Source organism: Trachypithecus francoisi, unplaced genomic scaffold (assembly GCF_009764315.1).
Source record: "Trachypithecus francoisi isolate TF-2019V2 unplaced genomic scaffold, Tfra_2.0 Lachesis_group12, whole genome shotgun sequence".
Lineage (NCBI taxonomy): Eukaryota > Metazoa > Chordata > Mammalia > Primates > Cercopithecidae > Trachypithecus > Trachypithecus francoisi.
In genome coordinates, this window is record NW_022681457.1 from 58,081,085 (window position 1) to 58,100,346 (window position 19,262).

General features: G+C 45.4%; 1 long non-coding RNA gene and 1 other non-coding gene across 2 annotated transcripts in view; one reads left to right on the plus strand and one right to left on the minus strand.

Annotated features, from left to right (window-relative positions):
* Positions 1 to 1,381: 1,381 nt before the first annotated feature.
* The window catches only part of LOC117092254, a 68,308-nt gene continuing 50,427 nt past the window's right edge, over positions 1,382 to 19,262 (minus strand). Inside the window, exons 3-4 of the long non-coding RNA XR_004440701.1 lie at positions 18,642 to 19,146; positions 1,382 to 1,612 (exon numbers count right to left, since the gene is read on the minus strand). This is a non-coding gene — a long non-coding RNA (uncharacterized LOC117092254). The remainder of the gene's footprint in view (positions 1,613 to 18,641; positions 19,147 to 19,262) is intronic.
* On the plus strand, positions 17,062 to 17,164 carry LOC117094109. The gene has a single exon (XR_004441428.1). It is a non-coding gene; the product is annotated as a small nucleolar RNA U13 (small nucleolar RNA).

Sequence of the window (19,262 nt, forward strand, 5' to 3'; positions counted from 1 at the left end):
ACTAAAGAGGTTTCAGAAATGACTATCAGATGGCTTAGGCCCAGGGTTGGAGACACATGACGCAGATGCAGCTATCACCTTGCTCTTCCCTAGGGCAGACATCACTACTCAATCCTGAGCCTGGAAACGGCCTTTCCAGCTCACCCTTCTGGGCAACCCTGAGCATAAGTCAGGTTACGCACACGAGCTCGGCTGCGTCCCCGGTGTGTTTCTCATTGAAACTGGTACCTGCAGTGGGCGCCACAGGACCTGGACAGCGCCCCTACCCTGCATAGCCTCTTTCCCACATATGCCACATGTGTGTATTCATGAGAATTCACTCATTGGTTCATTGGATAAATGCAGTTTAATAAACATTTACTGTGTGCCAGGGATTGTGCTCAAATGATGAGGATTCAAAGGAAGTAAACACAAGACCAGAGCTGCACCCTGGAAGAAGCCTGCACAGACCAGCCTCATGACTGGAGCTGCAGAAAGTGCTCTATCTACAGGCCCAGGACACCCCAGGCATGTCACAGCCACCCTCTGGGCAAGCAGAAGCCCAGAGGAAGAGAGAGGGCATGAGTGCAGGGAGGAGAAAGGAGAAAGCCAGCAGAGATGGATTGAGCCAAATCATGTGTTCTTCATGACATCTTGTTTCCCAGCCACTTTCAAGGCAAGCTCCAAGATCTTCAAGGAGGAAAAGGACAAACTGGCCCTTGTTGGGAGGAGTGAGCAGGCTGGCCACACCTGTCTCCTCAGCCCGCCCTCACTCTTGGGGGAGCAGCACAAGTCTATTCACACATGGGGTGATGTGATCTCTAGATCAAGGGCCAACACCTGCACAAGGGCAGCCATCCAGAGGCTGGCAGCGTAGGAAGGGGCCCCCACCAGGGGCTCTGACCAAATCGGGGAGGAGCTGATCCATCCACAGCTCTGGGTCCTGCACCTGAGCTTACAAAAAGGACTGGCCAGCTGGAGGATGAGAGGCATATACCAGTCATAAGAGAGGAAGAGTGAGCAGCTGCATCTAAAACAAGGCTGCTCCTGAAGGTCTTGAGCACTCCAGTGGGCCTGTGTCCTCCTAATTACCTTCTTCCTTTCTTCTTCTTCCTTCTCTCCTTCTCCTTCTTCTTCTTCTTTCTTTTCCTTCTCCTTCTCCTTCTCCTTCTTCTCCTTCTCCTTCTCCTTTTCCTTCTCCTTCTTCTTCTTCTTTTTTGACAGAGTCTTGCTCTGTCACCAGGCTAGCGTGCAGTGGTGCGATCTTGGCTCACTGCAACCTCTGCCTCCCGGGTTCAAGTGATTCCCTTGTCTCAGCCTCCCGAGTAGCTGGGACTACAGGTATGCACCACCATCCCTGGCTAATTTTTTGTATTTTAGTAGGGTTTTACCATGTTGGCCAAGATGGTCTTGATCTCCTGACCTTGTGATCTGCCTGCCTTGGCCTCCCGAAGTGCTGGGATTACAGGTGTGAGCCACTGTGCCCAGCCATTTTCTTATTAAAGAGTCTGACTCACTGTTGCCATAGGAATCTCCCAGTCACTGGGATGATGAGCCCAGGAACCAATTCACAGGGGTCACTGCTGAAGGATCCAGGACTTTTACTCAGGACAGGAGGGTGGTAACCTGGCACCTGGCAAAGGAAACAAATTAGATGAACGGAGAGGAAAGGAGGGGTCAGTGCATAAACTGCACACTGGGCTGGGCTCTCTACACCCATCCCCTCACGGTATTCTGAAAATAGGCTTGCAAAGTGGGCGTAGATAAGTGCTATTCCTTTACTTCAAGAAATGAGGCTTAGAGAGCCACATCATTTATTCATGCTCCGTGGCTGATCTGGGATGCAAATTCAGCAGATGGTTTCAGATCAGAAGGAACCCAGCTGCTGTGGTTCAATGCTCTCCCAGAGTCCCTGAAACCAAGCCTCGTGTCTAGAAGATGCTCTGTAAATGTCCAAGCAAAGGAAGAAGGAAGAAGAGGCAAGCGCTTTGGGTAGGGAAAAGCCAGAGGGAAGGAAGAGCAGACAGCCCAGTACCTGGGGTCTGTTCTCATGGCAAGAGTGGGTTCCCAGGGAGCTTTACCTTGCCCTGTGGAGAGGCCTGCCATCGAGGATCCCCCCATATTTCTTGTCCCTGTCACCCTCTGGAGCACACCCACTCTGTGCGTGCCCACTTCCCTCAGCCTCCCTTGGTCTCTGTGCCAGCTGCCCTGACTGACCTTGTCCGCCTGCACTGAGGGCTGAAAATGCCTCAGGAGTTTCATCCCCCCCAGGATCAGCCCCCACTAACAATGGGTGGGGAGGTGTAAATGTCCCCTTGCTTCTTTTTAATTGTTTTCTTTTTTCATTGTTGTTTGTTTTTGTTTGCTTGTTCTTGAGACAGGGTCTCACACTGTCACCCAGGCTAGAGTGCAGTGTCGTTATCACAGCTCATTGCAGCCTTGACCTCCTGGGCTGAAGTAATCCCCCACTTCAGCCTCTCCAACTACAGATGCATGTCACCAGCCTGGCTAATTTTTTGTTATTTTTTTTTTTTTTTTTTGCAGAGACAGGGTCTTGCCATATTGCCCCGGCTGGTCTCAAACTGCTGTCCTCAAGTGATCCTATTAGTCATTTCTGAATAAATTGTGTTCACACGGATTCACATTTTCAGCTCTTTTTTCTAGGAAATCCATCCTAAGATGAGAATCTCATCAGAAACTTCCCTTCCAGGCCTGAAGCCTTCCAGTAACCTCTTTGTGGATATGTCAGAGCTTTGGTAGGGTCTGAGGCTCAAGTTCAAATCCTGAGCAAGGTCTTAAAGATTCCTGCTCAGCCGGATTCAGTCTTCACCCTTTGGGATGTGAGTACCAGAGGTAACTCTTGAATTTTTAAAGGATTTTGCTCAAAATCTTTTTAGGGAGTTGCCAAAATGCCCCAACCAAAGCACCTTATTACCTGCCTTGGAAAATTCCGGTCAGGGAGGTTTGGGATAAAGTAGACATCAAAATAGAACTTTTATGAGTAGAAGAATTATAACAGAATTCAGCACCGATTTAGCCCTTCCAGAATGCCAGACACTGTGAAGTTCTATTTGTGAGTTACCATTTATTCCTCCTGCAACCCTGTGAAGAATGAATGATCATATTTCTCTTGCCTTTCACAAATGAGGAGGAGACTGGAGTCAAAGCCTTAAGAAGTCCATCTTAGCACACTTAGAGTCCAGTGAAAGAGAGAGGCAGGCGACTGGCATGGTCTCTCTTCCTGGAGTGGGCAGTGGCCAATTAGCAAGACCTGGAAGAAGTTAGCAAATTCTCCCAGGAGTGGCTGGTCTGGATGCCCTGCCTTTCAGGCCAGGCTGAAGCAAGAGGCAGAAGCACTGGTTGATGAGGAGTCAGGGACTGCCATTCACCAACCAGTGTAAAACCCCGTGTGCTCAGAAGTCCCTCCTGGGACCTGACCTTCCGCCTCCGTAAGGACAGAAAAGATTTGGTAAGGTACGTTGGAGAAGGCTGGATTTGCTTACTCGAAACCAGTAGAGCAATTCCAGTTTGAGCAAAGAGGACCACCTGAGTGGGGTGAGGAATAAATGTGAGCCAGCACAGAGTGAGCGCCAACAGCATGCAAGAGGCTCTATTTCCTGGCACTGGCTGTATGCCGGGCGGAATGCTTTGTCCTTTCTCTCATCTAATCCTCAGGGTGGCCCTATGGGGAGGTTCTGCTCTCATCCCTGTTGGAGTGTTTGGAAGGGTTAGGGAAAGCGAGGCCCTTGCCCAAGGTCACGGGCTCCTAAGTGGAGGTTGTGGGATGGGACCTCAGCTGCCCCTGACTGGACTCTCAGCCACTGTGCTGCACCAGGAGTGACAGTTTTCCAGGAGCCCACAGAACCTCAGTTGGGGAAGGGGCTCTCTGGGAGTGGGGACCGTGATGCCCTTGACCTTGTCTGCAGAGAAGAGGAAGGCGGGAGAGGCATGACTCATCCTCTGCTGGTGTGACCAGACTCACAGGCAGCTTTGCCTCTCCGGCTCTCTCGGGACAGGCCACTGTCATGGTGTTAGGATTGCCACTTTCCCGTACTCATCACTGCTGCTATTAATAACGCACGAATAATTCAAGCGGTAAACTTTGAGGCACGAGCTCCTCTCTGGCCTTGGGGAAGCTGCCAAAGATAGCTGAGGCCCAGCAGCCCCGCAGCATGGGGCGAGCGAGAGAAGCGCATGAGGGAAGCACTTGTCCCTCCAGGCTGGGCTCTCTCGGTGCCTCCAGACCACTCAGGGCCTCCTTTCTTCCAGGGCAAGGCCCCTTGTGCCGTCAGCCCGTGGGCAGGAGAAACAGTGCTGGGCGGCACTGACGTCTGTGTTAAAGCCTAGAAGAGGAGCTCCCTTCCTTTTTCTTTCCATACGGCATCTATCTGGGGAGCAATGCTTGGTCTTGGAGGGGTCTCTGGGGACGCCCTTCCTCACAAGGTGGGCATAGAAGACCAGGTGTTCACCAGAGAAGGGAAGCTCTGGCAGCAATCCTGGGTGGTGCTGGGTGGTCCCTGTGGCTGCTCCTGGCCAGCTCTGAGAGAAAGCATTTAGCAGAAATGGTGCCTCTTCCACCCAAAATATTGTGGGGGGTCCAGGATGGGCTAAATCTCCAACTCGACCACTGCTAGACCAAGAGGCCCTCCAAAGAGGCATGGGCTTTTTGCGGTCCCAGTGAGCAGCCTGTTGCTGGGTGACGAGCCAGCTGGGCTTCCAGGACTACTCCAGGTTGTATCCCTGAAAGTTCCACATTTTAGGGGACTTCTCTGACTCAGACAAAGCAGGATGGGGAGCCCAGAGCCAGTGGGGGCTCATGAATGAGACGTCCAGAAAAAAGCTGCTCTTCAAGAAAGATTTTAACTTTAATTAATTTATTTATTTACTCATTCATTCATTTTTTCAAGACAGTCTCTCTTTGTTGCCCAGGCTGGAGTGCAGTGGCGCAATCTCGGCTCACTGCAACCTCTGCCTCCTGGTTCAAGTGGTTCTCCAGTCTCAGCCTCCCGAGTAGCTGGGATTACAGGCCCGTGCCACCACGCCAGGTTAATTTTTGTATTTTTAGTAGAGATCAGGTTTCACCATGTTGGCCAGGCTGGTCTCGAACTCCTGACCTCGTGATCTGCCCACCTCAGCCTCCTAAAGTGCTGGGATTACAGGCATGATCCACCGTGACCAGCAGATTTCAATTTTAAATCTTGAAACACGATGAATCCCAGCCATCCTCCATGCCTGTGGGGTGCATGAGGTGGATCCTCACATACTGCGCCAGGAGCATGATTGATACGCAACAGACAGCTTAGAAATGTCTGATCATTTCATCCAGAAACTTTCTCCTGCAGTCTCTTAAGATGTTATCAGAAACTGTGGCACAAATCTTATTATTACAATGTTCTCCTCTTCCTCATATATACAAAAAAAAAAAAAACAAAACAAGGGAAACAGATCACCGATCAAAATACACACCGATTAAAATAATTGTCCTTTGGCCAGGCACACTGGTTGATGCCTGGAGTCCCAGTACTTTGGAAGGCAGAGGTAGGTGGATCACTTGAGGCCAGGAGTTTGAGACCAGTCTGGGCAACATAGCAAGACCCCGTCTTTACAAAAAACATGTTTTAAATAGCTGGGTGTGGTGGTGTGCCCCTGTAGTCCCTGTTACTTGGGAGGCTGAGGTAGGAGAGTTTCTTGAGCCTAGGAGTTTGAGGCTACAATGAGCCATGATCTCACCACTGCACTCCAGCTTGGGCGACAGAGCAAGACCTTGTCTCAAAAATAAGGAAAGAAATAGATCTAAGTCTTTCATTCATGGGCAATATTTTCCAGCAAAGAATTACCTTGTTTTGTATGCCTGTATCTTTTCTTTTTCCAGTCACTGAATCAACTGTACATATAGTATAATCCTAAATTTGTAAACAAATGTTAAAAATATGCACATACACATGTTTATATGTCAGAAAAAAAGACTAGAACAAAATATACAAAAAAGAGATGACTTTGACGTTTTAAGAGACATCACATCTTTTTTTTTTTTTTTTTTTGAGATGGAGTTTCACTCTGTCGCCTGGGCTGGAATACAGTGGTGCGATCTCGGTTCACTGCAACCTCCGCCTCCCAGGTTCAAACGATTCTCCTGACTCAGCCTAAAGGCACCCACCACCACACCCCGGCTAATTTTTGTATTTTTAGTAGAGACGGGGTTTCACCATGTTGGCCAGGCTGGTCTTAAATTCCTGACCTCAGGTGATCCGCCTGCCTCGGCTTCCCAAAGTGCTGGTATTACAAGTGTGAGCCACTGTGCCCAGCCCCTTTTTCTGTTTTATAATGTAAGCAATATTGAAATTCCAGTGGAAAAACATTCTTTTTAAAGTTAAAAAATTCTAATTTCAAGCTAAAGAAAACTGAGAACAATAACAAATATCAATCCCACCAAAAATTTCTAAAACAATGACAGTTTTTGGAGTGCTATGGCTCATGTGATGGTGGGAGGAGAAGGAGCAGGCGCTATTATCCCCAATTTACAAAGGAAGAAACCCAGAGATCACGTAGCTGCCTCTGTGGACAGCTCACAGGTGAGACCTACCTCATGGGCTGACCTCAGGCCTCCTGGCATCTAGGTGCGTGCTCTCTGAAATCCGAATTGCCTTTTTAGACTTTGAGGGCAGTCGCTCCTTCTCTAAAAATCAGCGGGAATCTCCCCTGAGTGATACCCGGTCGAGTTTGCCTAGCCCAGTCCTAATTTTTGCCTATTTTTCTGGCATACTTATTCGTAGTACCCTTTTTACTCTCAGAAATAGTCCAACGTGGAAAATAAAATGCCTGGCCTCCTTTTCAAGGCATGTTAACCTCTTCAAGTTTCCATTGGAATTTCACAAAGCCACCCTCCTGGGGCCAGGCATGGAGGCCCGCGAGCTTCCGCCCCACGCCTGGTGGATGCAGTTTCCAGCTTTGCGCTTTGTTTGTCATTCTGAACAGCTCTGCTCCCATCAGCTGGGGCTCTGTGAATCAGAGACGCTGCAAAGAGCAGCACTCCCAGGAGCTCAGATAAAATGTGACTGAGGGCAACTCCTCCCAGCCACAGACAGCTGCTCTGTAGGGAGGCTCAGCAGCGCCCAGCAAAGTGCCTGCTGTGCACTGAAAGATCCTCAATGGGCCCTGATTTTCCCTTTGTCCTTTCAGCAGTCACACATTCAACATATTGTTGAGGAGCAGCTAAGTGCCAGTCTTGGGCACAGATTAAGGAACAAGAAAGAAAATGCCGCTGTGCTTATGGCACTAATATTCTAGTGGGGATGCAGGCAACGCACAAGAAATACACATGAATAAATACAAAAATAGACAGGTGCTCTGATAACACAGAATGGTGGTAGGTAAGCTTCAAATGGTGCAGTCAGGGAAGGACCCTGGGGAGGGAATTCTATGGTGAACTCCAAAATAGAGGAAAAGGTGGGCCTGGAAAGATCTGGGCTGGAAGAGAGCCCCACCCTCTCAAGAATGTCAAGGGCAAAGGCCCTGGGGTGGGAACGGCTTCTGGGCATTTGAGGAGGATGGAAAGGAAGCTGGGTGGCTGGTCTGTGGAGCGAGGGGCTGGTGAGTCAGGCCAGGCGACGCACAAGGGGGATTGTAAGGATTTGGGACTCAGTTCTGAGTGCAGTTAAGAAATATTTGAGCTGCTGAGTGATAAGCCTTGGCGTCATCCACGTAGTGTTAAGTCTGCAGGTGTGCAGATCTCAAGAGTGGTGGGGGCTTTCCTCCACCTAGATTTCAGAGGATGCCCTGGAAAGCCTGCGTCCCAGGCGGAAACCTGCTGCAACGGTGGAGCTCCTCACAGAAAGCCCCTTCGAGGGCAATTCCAAGCAGAAAGGTGGGGTCAGAGCTGCCACAGAGTCCCCACTAGGGTAATGCCTAGTGGAGCCATGGGAGGGGGCCACTTCAGGGACCCCAAGACTGTGGAGCAGCCAACTTGCAGCATCTCTTGGGAAAGATTCCAGCCCATGGGCACAGGAGCATGGAGTCCAGCAAAGCCATGATAGGGTGCGAAGTGCTGCCCCAGGCCTTGGGGGCCCAAAACTTCCAATGTGCATGGGATGCTGGACTGGGAATGAAAAGAGGTGATTGTCCAGCTTCGAGATTTACTGTCTGCCCTGCTGGGTTTCGGACTTGCTTGGGCTTGTCACTCCCTTCTTCTTGCCTTTTGGGGTGGGAATGCCTGCCCTACTCCCGTCCCAGCATTGTATCTTGGAAGCAGATGCCTTGTTTGATTTCACAGGCTCACGGTAGGAGGATTTGCGTCAGGATGAATTGCACCTTGAGTCTTGCGCACATCAGATTCAGATGGGACTCTGGACTTAGGACTTTCAAGTTGATGATGGAACAAGTTAGGACTTTTAGGCCAGCTGCCATGGTCCATACCTATAACCCCAGCACTTTGGGAAGCCAAGGTAGGAGGATCATTTCAGCCTAGGGGTTCAGCATCAACTTAGGCAGCATAGTGAGACCCTGTCTCTACCAAAAAAAAAAAAAAATAGTGGGGTGTAGTGACATGTTTCTGTAATCCCAGCTGCTTAGGAGGCCAAGGGAGGAGGATCGCTTGAGCCCAGGTGTTTGAGGTTACAATGAGCTATGATTGTGACACTGCACTCCAGCCTGGGCAACAGAGTGAGACCACTTTTTTTGCTTGTTTGCTTGCTTTTGTTTGTTTGTTTTGTTTAGTTTTGGCTTTGGCTTTGGAAGTACTGGGATGGAATGAATCTATTTTGTATGTGAGAAGGACATGAGCTGTTGGGGGCCGGGGCAGAAGGCTGTGGTTTGAATGCCCCCTCCGAGTCTCAAGTGCACACATAATCCTCACTGTAACCGTGCTGAGAGGCAGGACCTCTGAGCGGCAGTTAGGACTAGATGAGGTTATCAGGGTAGAGCCCCCATGAGGGATCTGGGGCTTTATAAGACGAGGAAGAGAAGTCTAAGCTGGCACACCCAGCCCCCTCACCGTGTGAAGGCCTGTGCCACCTCAGGACTCTGCAGAGAGACCCCACCAGCACGAAGATCCTCCCCAGAGGCCACCCCTCCGCCTTGGACTTCCCAGCTTCCAGAAATATAAGAAACACATCTCTTTTCTTTATTGAAAGAAAGAAATATTTGCGGTGCTGAGTGCCATGAGCAGGTCACCTGGTTCTTCTGGGGAGGACACACAGAAGGAAAGAAGGTGTGAATGTGGCAGAAGATGACGGGGGGAAGAATGCAGGAGCTGGGGGTGCATTACGCAAGAGGGGGTGCAGTCTAGATAGAGAAATGTGGTGTCAAGGCTAAGTTTGAAATCTGAATACAGTTTGCACATTAAAACAAAAAAGACAGGGCTGTCTAGGCTGCTGGAAATTGGGAGGGAGAAGCAGAAAAAAAATAACCAAGGAGTACATTTCACCGTTAGTTCAAGTGAGCGTTAGATGGTGTGCCATTCTCTGAGATGTGATAAGAAGGGAGGTAAAGGTTTGGGGCATCCTGGCACTGAGGGAGGGACTACAGAAGCTGTGTTTCAGACATGGTATTCTGAGGTGCCTCTAAAACATCTGAGTAGAGACATCAAAGAGACGGTTGGGTATGCAAGGCTGGAGCTCACTGCCAAGGTTTTGGTTAGAGGCATAAATGTGGAAAGCATTTGCATATATTGAAGGCGAGATGGTAAAACTCCTTAAGAATAAGAAAGTAGTCACTAGTGTCAAAAATTTGCAGAGGGAATAAAATATAAGGCCATTTTTATTTTTGTCCATAGATTTGGCCAAAGTAAAGGTGATTGGTGATATTGATGAAGCAGTTTTCATGGAGCTATAGGGTAAAGTTCACATTGTGGACACGGAGAGCCCTTTATCAGCATGGTGGCCAGCTAAATAAATAAAAATTATGTCTAAGGCCTATTCCAAAACAAACTCCCAATAATGCTGGATAAAATGCATAAAACAAACCAAGTTTTCAAATGCATAAATTAGCACACAACAATAAGACAAATACTCAGAAAATAAAACCAGGACAGAAACTAAAACTAAAGTTATAACCATGACCTGCTAGTCTCCCCAGCCAGGGAGCTTGGATTTTCATGGCTTCAGGGAGATGAAGCCATGGGCCTGAGAGAGCTGGGTAGTTGGAGTGAAGATTTTCTCCTCCCCACCCTACAGAAAGCTAGGAGCTCTGGAGGGCTGCCTCCCCCATGCAAGAATGGCTAGAAACACTGAGGCCACTACACAGAGAGAGAATAGAGAAGCCTATCCTCCTTGACTTAGGCTCCAGGACATGGTTCCATTTTAAAGTGGTATCCACTATATGGTTAAGGAAAATGGCCACTGGCCCCCAGCTGCAACACCACGTAATATATATGGCTTCTTTCTTGGTTCCTCCCTTCTCTTCTCCCCTGGCAACACAGAATTATTATCTCTGAATCATATGAGACCTTTCCACTCTCCAAAGCTATGGAGAAAGCTACCTCAAATGTCAATGTCCGCATATCCAGTGTCAGAGTCCAGGCTCACCTCTCCTTCAAGGTGTCCAGATGAACAAACAGCCTTTCACGCCAATACTTTCATCCCAAACCAGGGCATTGTGAATATATTTTTTAAAAAAGCAAGCCAAGCCCAAACTCTATGTTTATACCTTCCTCTTTTTTTGGTTAACCTCTACTAATGGACCCAATAGTGTTACTTCTGCTTGAGAATCTGAGTTTATAATGAAATAGTTATGCTATGCTCACAGTCTTTCTAGTCTTTGTAGTTCTAAATTATGAATCCCTGAGGAGCTTGGCTGGGAGATAATCTATATAACAGACAGCACACTCCATCAGAATTTCTCCTATAAAACAACCAAGAACACAGTGTTCTTACTGAGTGATTTTGCTATGCCTGGCTCCCTCTCCCCTATAGCGGGGACTCTAGCACAAAGATTCTTGGAACCTTGAAAAAAGGCCACACAGGGAGCCTGGCTACCAGTTTACCTGTTGTATCGGGGTTGCAGCTGTGCACAGTGCTTAGGCTCAGGCCCCGTTCATACTAAGAGTTCCTTTATTCCATCATATAGGGTATCAAGAGCGCATTTAAGTTTATTTTATTCATGTACAATTTGTATTCTACTTATTTATTTACTTTGAGATGGAGTCTTGTTCTGCTGCCCAGGTTAGAGTGCAGTGGCATGATCTCGGCTCACTGCAGCCTCCGCCTCCCAGATTCAAGCAATTATCCTGCCTCAGCCTTTCGAATAACTGGGATTACAGGGGTTCGCCACCCTGCCAGGCTAATTTTTGTATTTTTAATAGAGACAGTGTTTCATCATGCTGACCAGGCTGGTCTCGAACACCTGATCTCATCATCTGCCTGCCTTGGCCTCCCTAAGTGCTGGGATAACAGGTGTGAGCCACCATGTTCGATCTGTATTCTACTTATTTTTTAAAAGATGAGATTAAGTAGAAATTACATAAATGTATTAAATATGTTTTTAATCTCTCAAAGTAATGACATATGCTATGTATGCTGTATATATATGTCATTGGTTTAAGAGATTAAATATATTTAAAAGCAGAATACAGTTGAGAGATTTAAATCATTTCTGTAATTGTACACTAAATATAACACAGCACTTCCTGGTAGCCAAAGCAAAATCAGAAACAAGTTCAGTTGCCTGGCTCTTTTTTTACCTTATCGAAGGAAGCATACCTGTTGTTTAAAAGAAAGACTTGATAATAATTATGAAAAAATTAACATCACCAGAGAAAATAAAGCAATTTTTAAAGGTAGTACATGTTAAAGATAAAGGCATTTTTATGTATATAAAATGTGTAATTTTTGTGTATGTTGCTTATGCCTGGAACTGCAGTGACAATCTTCCAGTTGTGTTGATTAATTGTTCCGGTCACATTTTGTAGCTTCAGGTTTCTGGTGGGAGAATGCAAATATTCATTTATTTATTACTTCCTTGGAACACTGCTAAAATAAAAATTGTCTGTTGAAAAGGGAGTAAACAGCAAAGAGAAAAAGGAAATCACAAATAAAATTATCATCAAATTTTAGAAGACAGCAGTTTTAAGGGACAAGTTCATGAATGAAATGGACAGAGAAAGCTGCATTTTAGAAAAGCGACTGGACTGTAGAGGAGATGAAAGCCAGTCTGTCCTCCAGCATCCCGGACAAGACTGGGCTCAGGGTCCTTCAGGAGTGGTTGGAATCAAGAGAATTCTTAGAAGTCTGCAACAGTACACTAGCAGGTCACCATCCCCACCCACTGGTCCCCAGAGGAGGACACTCAGTAGGACAGCTTGCTTCTAGCAAAGCCCAATATGGCTTTTCTCTAAAAACATTGAAAAGATACATGGTGGATGCAAAAGCATTTGGGGTGGACAATGGCAGCCCAGAGTGACACCCTCCTCAGTCTGGCAAGGAGAGGGATGGACAGTGGCCTGACACTAGACTCTAACGTTCTCCCCAACCCTACACAGAGCTCCTAGTCAGACACTGTATAAGTGCGGGGCCGCCCAGGTGTCACCAACTGTAGGAGGAGAATTGGCAAGCAGGAAGGGAAGGATCAAAATGCACAAATAGAAAATATGACCCCAGAGAAAATAGTCAATTAAGGGAATAGGAAAGAACTTAAAAGAAAAGAGAACATGATTCCTAACATACTCAACAAGATTCAAAACATGTATTCACTATGAAACAAAGAGAATAACTGAAATTGGTAAATCAAATACAGATGATGAGAAGGAATGAAAAATATGGGAAGTAAAGTTGGAAGAATCTTCTGGAATAAAGATCAAAAAGTAAAAAATAAATAAATAGGGAGAGAAAACTGTGCAGAATATCCCATATCTAATAAAAACCCCAGAAGAAAAGAGACAATGGATGGGAGAAAATGATCAAATAAATATCAGAAAAGACTTTTCTAGAGCTGAAACACTTGATTTTCAGATTGAAGGCAGGAGGATCACTTAGCCTGGGAGCTGGAAGTTGCAGTGAGCTATGATTGTGCCACTGCACTCCAGGCTGGGCAGCAGAGCAACACTCTGTCTCTAAAAAAAAGTTAAAAAGGGTCTACCAAGGTCCCATGTCTGGACACGTTCTCATGAAAGATAAGGAGACCAGCTTAAAAGCTTTCTGAGAGACAGAAATAAATTCACCTATGAAGAGTGGGAATGAAAAAGCAGTATTTCTCATGAGTAATCTTAGATGTTAGAAAAGTTAAAAAGAGGCTGGGTATGGTGGATTATGCCTGTAATCCCAACACCTTGTGAAGCCGAGGAGTTTGAGGCAAGACTGGGCAACATAGGAGGACTCAATCTCTACAAAAATTAAAAAATTAGCAGTGTGTGGTGGTGCATGTCTGTGGTCCCAGCTACTCAGGAAGCTGAGACAGGAGGATCTCCTGAGCCCAGGAGTTCAAGGCTATTAGAAAAAAAAAAAGAATGGGATAGAGATTTTTTATTGTTATTGTTCATTTTTCTGTAAGTTTTTAATTCCCTGTTAAAATTCATCTGTGACTTTAAGTACAAATATGAAACAAACCAAATGAAGCATAATTTTAAGCAATTAATAAAGAGGAAGAAGGAAGCCCATTTGAACTTGGTGTTGGGAACAGCCAATTGTGGTACAGGAGTGAGGTAGCTGGACCCAGGGAGAGTGAGATGCAGCCTTACTCTCCATAGCACAACACTTCTTTAAACCATTGCGTGATCCCCTCGTCTTTTCACTTCTTGCCTGCATCTCACCCCTCACTCCCAAAGACTCCTCCTGTCTGTTCGTCACGGTAACTTCAGCAGCTGGAGCACCACCTGGCGATTTTCAATGCATAAATGAGTGCTCATACAGCCTTAATATTACAAACATTGTTTATTAGATTTCAATTATAGAAACACAGTTGGGCAAAGAATGGGAGACTTAACTGAGCTGGAAAGATGTATTAAGGCCAGGCACGGTGGCTTATGCCTATAATCCTAGCACTTTGAGAGGCCGAGGAGGGCAGATTGCCTGAGCTCAAGAGTTCTAGGCCAGCCTGGGCAACACAGTGAAAACTCGCCTCTACTAAAATACAAAAAATTTGCCAGACGTGGCGGTGTGCACCTGTAGTCCCAGCTACTCGGGAGGCTAAGGCAGGAGAATTACTTGAACCCCAGAGGCGGAGGTTGTAGGGAGCCGAGATGGCACCACTGCACTCCAGCCTAGGTGACAGTGTGAGACTCCGTCTCCAAAAAAAAAAAAAGAGTATTTGAGTATGAATAGCCTTCAGATGTAAAAGTAGAAACATGGCTGATGGAGGGTGGATCCTGGATGGGGAGGCTGAAGTACATGGAAAAGATAAAGAAAAGGTTAGAGGTGCCGAGATTCTCATCCAGAAAGTGGAGGGCAGAGAGCTCCTGGAGCAAGCAATAATGCTAAATTATATTTAATGTTAAATTAATTCAAGCTGTTGGCCATTATGAATAATACTGCTATGGATATTTACTTACATGTCTTTTTGTAGATATGTGTTTTAATTTTCTTGGGTAAATTCCTGTAGATGGAAATGTCTAGAAAAGGCAAATATATGGAGACAGAAAGCAGAGTGGTGTTTGGCTACTGCTCAGATGGGAGTGATGTTGGTTTTAAATGGGTAGGAAAACATTTCTAGGATGATGGGAATGTTCTGAAACTAGATTGTGGTGATGGTTGCACAGCTCTACAAATTACCAACACCATTCAATTGCACACTTACAATTTTTGGCATACAAATTATATCTCAATATTATATTTTAAAAATATAATAAGTAAAACTTCCAGAAGAAAATTATAGAATAACCTTATGACTTGGGAATAGGCAGACACTTCACTTCACACATACACATGCACACACACACACACAACACAAGTGCCAATAAACATACAAAAAAACACTAAACATCATTAGTCATCAGGGAACTGCAGATTCAAACTATAATGAGACACAACTACCAGAACAGTGAAATATCAGCAAAGATATTGAGGAACTAGAATTCTGAAGCATTATTAGTGGGAACATAAAGTGGTACATTTACTTTGGAAAAATGTTCTGGTGGTTTCTCATAAAGCTAAATACACACAACATTTCTGCTTCTAGGTGCATATCTGCAAGAAATAAAAACATATGTCTGCAAATAACATACTTGTACAAGTATGTTTATAGCAGCTTTATTTATGATGAGCAAAAGCTCATGGAAACAGGCCATCAATAAACAACCAGAGAGACAACTGACATAGGCAGTGGCATGAACCATCTCAAAAAACATTATGCTGAGTGAAAAAGAAACGCTGTTTATAAAACATTATTTATTATACAGATTCTTTCTGTATCAGTTATAGAACAAGGAAAACTAATCTACAATGGAACAAATCTGAACAGTCATTGTCTCTGTGCTGGGGACAGTGTAGGGATGTGGAGAAAACCCTGGGACAGTGGTAATGTTCAGCACCTATTCAGCTACACAGGAATATGCATTTGTCAAAACTCATTTGAGAGTACACTTAAGATCCATGTATTGAATTTTATATATATTTCATTTCAAAAAGATAAAGAAAGAAAAGGATTGGGCTGAGAGTCGTATCAACTATAAATGGGTACCAGAAATTTTTGTTTTGTTTTGTTTTGTTTTGAGACAGAGTCTCGCTCTGTCACCAGGCTGGAGTGCAGTGGCGCAATCTCGGCTCACTGCAGTCTTCATTTCCCAGGTTCAAGCAATTTCCCTGCCTCAGCGTGGGGTGGTGGAATATTCTAAGACTGGATTGTGGTGATGACTGCATGGCTGACCCTGAACTCTGGATCAGTATTGCAAGCTGAAGTGTTGGCAGGTGGAGTGCACTGATGTCTCCAACTTACTTCGAAACACATCAAAAAATAAGATGGACTGATGACAGTTAAAGGCACAGACAAATGAACAGATGTGCGATAAAGCAAGTAGAGTAAGATGTTGATGAAATAATCTATGTGGTATGAATATGGGTGTTCTCTGTGAAATTCTATGAACTTTGTGTATGTTTGAAAAGAGTCATAATAAAATGTTGGGGACAATGTAATCTATGGAAGAGTTAAAAATAATACAACTATTAAACATGAAGAAGAGAAACAGAGGAAGAGGTACTGGTGAGCTAAGTCCTTATTTCTTATTTTAGAGAGTCAATAGATATTGTCCAAATTTAATAAATCTTTTAAATTATTTTTATTTTTTTCTATTTTCTTAGAGTCAGGGTCTCACTGTCACCCAGACTGGAGTACAGTAGTGTCATCAGAGTTCACTGTAGCCTCAACCTCCCAGGCTCAAGCAATCCTCCTGCCTCAGCCTCTTGAGTCATTAGAACTACAGGTGCATATCATCTTGCCTAGCCAATGTTAAAAAATATTTTCTTTCCTTTGGGAAATTTTGAGATAGGGACTTGCTATATTGCCTAGTCTGGTCTTGAACTCTTAGCTTCAAGCGGTCCTCCAGCCCCAGCCTCCCAAAGTGCTGGGATTATAAGTATAAGTCACTGTGCCTGGCCTCAATTTAATAAATCAATACAGATATACATTCATATTATTTCACACAATGGAGGTAAAAAACAAAGGAAATAAGACAGAAACTACCTGAAGAAATTATCTCTGAGACATGAGATGGAGGAAGTGCATTAAACTTGGCTTTCATAATAACCTATTCCTTTACTTTTTGAATTTTTTTTACCATTCAATGTACTACTTTGATTAAAAAAAAAAACAAACAGAAAAAGTCTCTAAGCCTACAGACACATTCATCAGCTAAAGGACTGCCGAGGACCTTAGCCCAAAGCTCTCTGCCCACTCTCTGGGTCTGAGTGATTGATGATGTCGGGAAGTATCACTGCTGGAAGGAATTCAGGATCAGAACCCCGTTCATCTTGTGTCAGGAGTCTGTACTCCACGGCTGTCTGGTGTCTACCAGGTGAAGTGGACAGCTAAATGTATTCAGATTATTCCAGAATGGGTCATTCTTAGAGTGGGGAAAACAAGTGCCCACAGACAGTTGAAGCACATGTTCGGTTTTTACTGATTCCCAAAATTATTCCCTTCCTTCCAAAATACAATAGGTTGATCCCTCTACAGTTTATAAGTGTGATGACTGGGCTTCATACTCATGTGTGAGATGTGCCTCCCTCAAACTGTCTTATACCACCAGTATGTGACCTATCCCATGTGAAGTAGAACAAGACAGGTTGCATGACATGGCAATTTGAAAGTTAGTCATCATCTCAATGCAAGCAGACGGGAGAAAGTAAGATGCCTTGCACTTGACCCTACTAGCAGATTTAATCTCATTGCAATGGAAGAAGCTGGCTCTCATCTGAGTTGTCTGCTTATATACTTGGTGGTAGTCTGTGCTGAGAAACCTGTTTCTTGCCAAGGACTCTGTGGCTCTAAGAGCTGGAGATTCGTTGATTTCAAAATTTCCTAAACAGCTTCTGGTTGAGGTTGGCTGCTTGCCATAGCATCTAGGAACTACATTGCCTTGGACAATCACCATTTATGCATCCAGCCACTTATCTAACAAATACTAACGGAATACGGAACATGTCGCTCATTCCAGGAGCTCAAAAAACTGCTGTGGACAAGGATGGACAAGATCCCTGCCCTTGTGTAGCTGACTTTCAGTTATTTAGAGCCGCTGTAGATACACGTTTGAATGTCATGAGTAATTTATCAGGGTTGCCTAGGTTAAAAACTGATTGAGGTGGAGAAGATAAGGTGGCAAGAGAAGAACTCTTTGAGGAGGTGACATTTTAGCTGGGACAGAAGGTTGAGAATTCAGCTATAAGAAAAGTATGAAAGAGTATATTCCAGGTGACAGGGACCATAAGAACAAAGCCATAGGGTGAGAAGGAGCTTGATGTGTTTGGAAACAAAATAAAGGCCACGTGGTAGCTGAATTTTAGTCACATGAGATGAGGTAGAGGAGGAGATTTGGGACAAGTCTTTTAGGGCCAAACAGGCCTTGGTAAGGAATTTGGATTTTACTCTCGTTTTAATGAGAAGTCATCAGAGGATTTTAAGCAGGAAAGGGACTTAACAGAATGTGTATTTTAAAAAGATGATTCTGGATGCACTGTGGAGAATGGCAGACAGGAGGATATGGATGAAAACTGAGGACTCTTTTAGACTTTCAGGGCAAGGCAACAATGGCCTGAATGCCTGTGGTGGTGATAGAGATAGAGAGATGTGGAATAATTTGAGATGCCATGACACTGTTTTCCAATTATTTTTGCCAAATCTGCCGTTACTGCACCTTTGGGATGGAAGTCTCTCAGTGTGGTACTTTCTTCAGCGAATCCTGTCTAGTATTCCCCAGGACCACTCTGGAAGGAGGTATTAGTCTGCCATGCTTTTGGGAACCAGATAGCTTGCTTGGGGCTACAGCTTAGCTGGAGGATACTTCCTCATTACCTATGAACTGTCCTCATTACTTAGAAACTGTCTCATCAGACAAACCACCTAAAGCCTTTCCCCAGCTCTAATCAGACCCTGCCCCCGCTCCATCTCCTGGTTCTACTTTTGCTACTTGACCACACTCTTGGGGAGTCCGCCCCAGAAGCCTTACTGCACTGTCCCTAAGACAAGAGAATTTCCCTTTTCCCAGTTCTAGAAAAATGTGTGGAATTGCTCCATAGTAGACTGACCTATTTAAAATGCACACTCCTGAACTGGTCACAAGGGTCGGGGATGGCACAGCTGTCATCTTGAGTCAGCTGTCAACTGCTCAAGCTGGTGTGTACAGGAAGGAGCTGGGCACCAGACCCACATTGTCTGAGACCAACAGAAGGACGATTCTTCAAGGCAAATTGAGATGCTGGCAGCAGCAGAAGGGAGAATGGATGGACGGAGGGCAAACACAATGAGATCTCTGACGTATCTTTCAAGTTGCAGCTCCTAAGCTGTCTCTTCCAGGAACCTTTCTATATCTAGTCTGCCTTGGAGAACCAGCCTCATCATGCAGTGGACTTTCTTGTCAAGGGAAAATGCAGACAAATGTTGTCGGTGATCAGGTCCGATCTTTCAGGGAAGTCTTGCAAGAGCCTAACCCACGGTCCACAGGTTTCTGTGCATGCCCTGCGAACAAGCTCCCACTGGGAATGACTGCAGCCGGTGGTGTTGTTTCAAAAAGTTCCAGGAAGAATCTCAGCCCTGGAAAAACAAAAATGGGTTTGACCCAGAGATGTCTGAGTTGGAGATGAACTTTGGAGAACTCCCCTTGTTAGCGTACTAAAATCCCTGCCCAGGGAGGAGCTCATTCACCATTT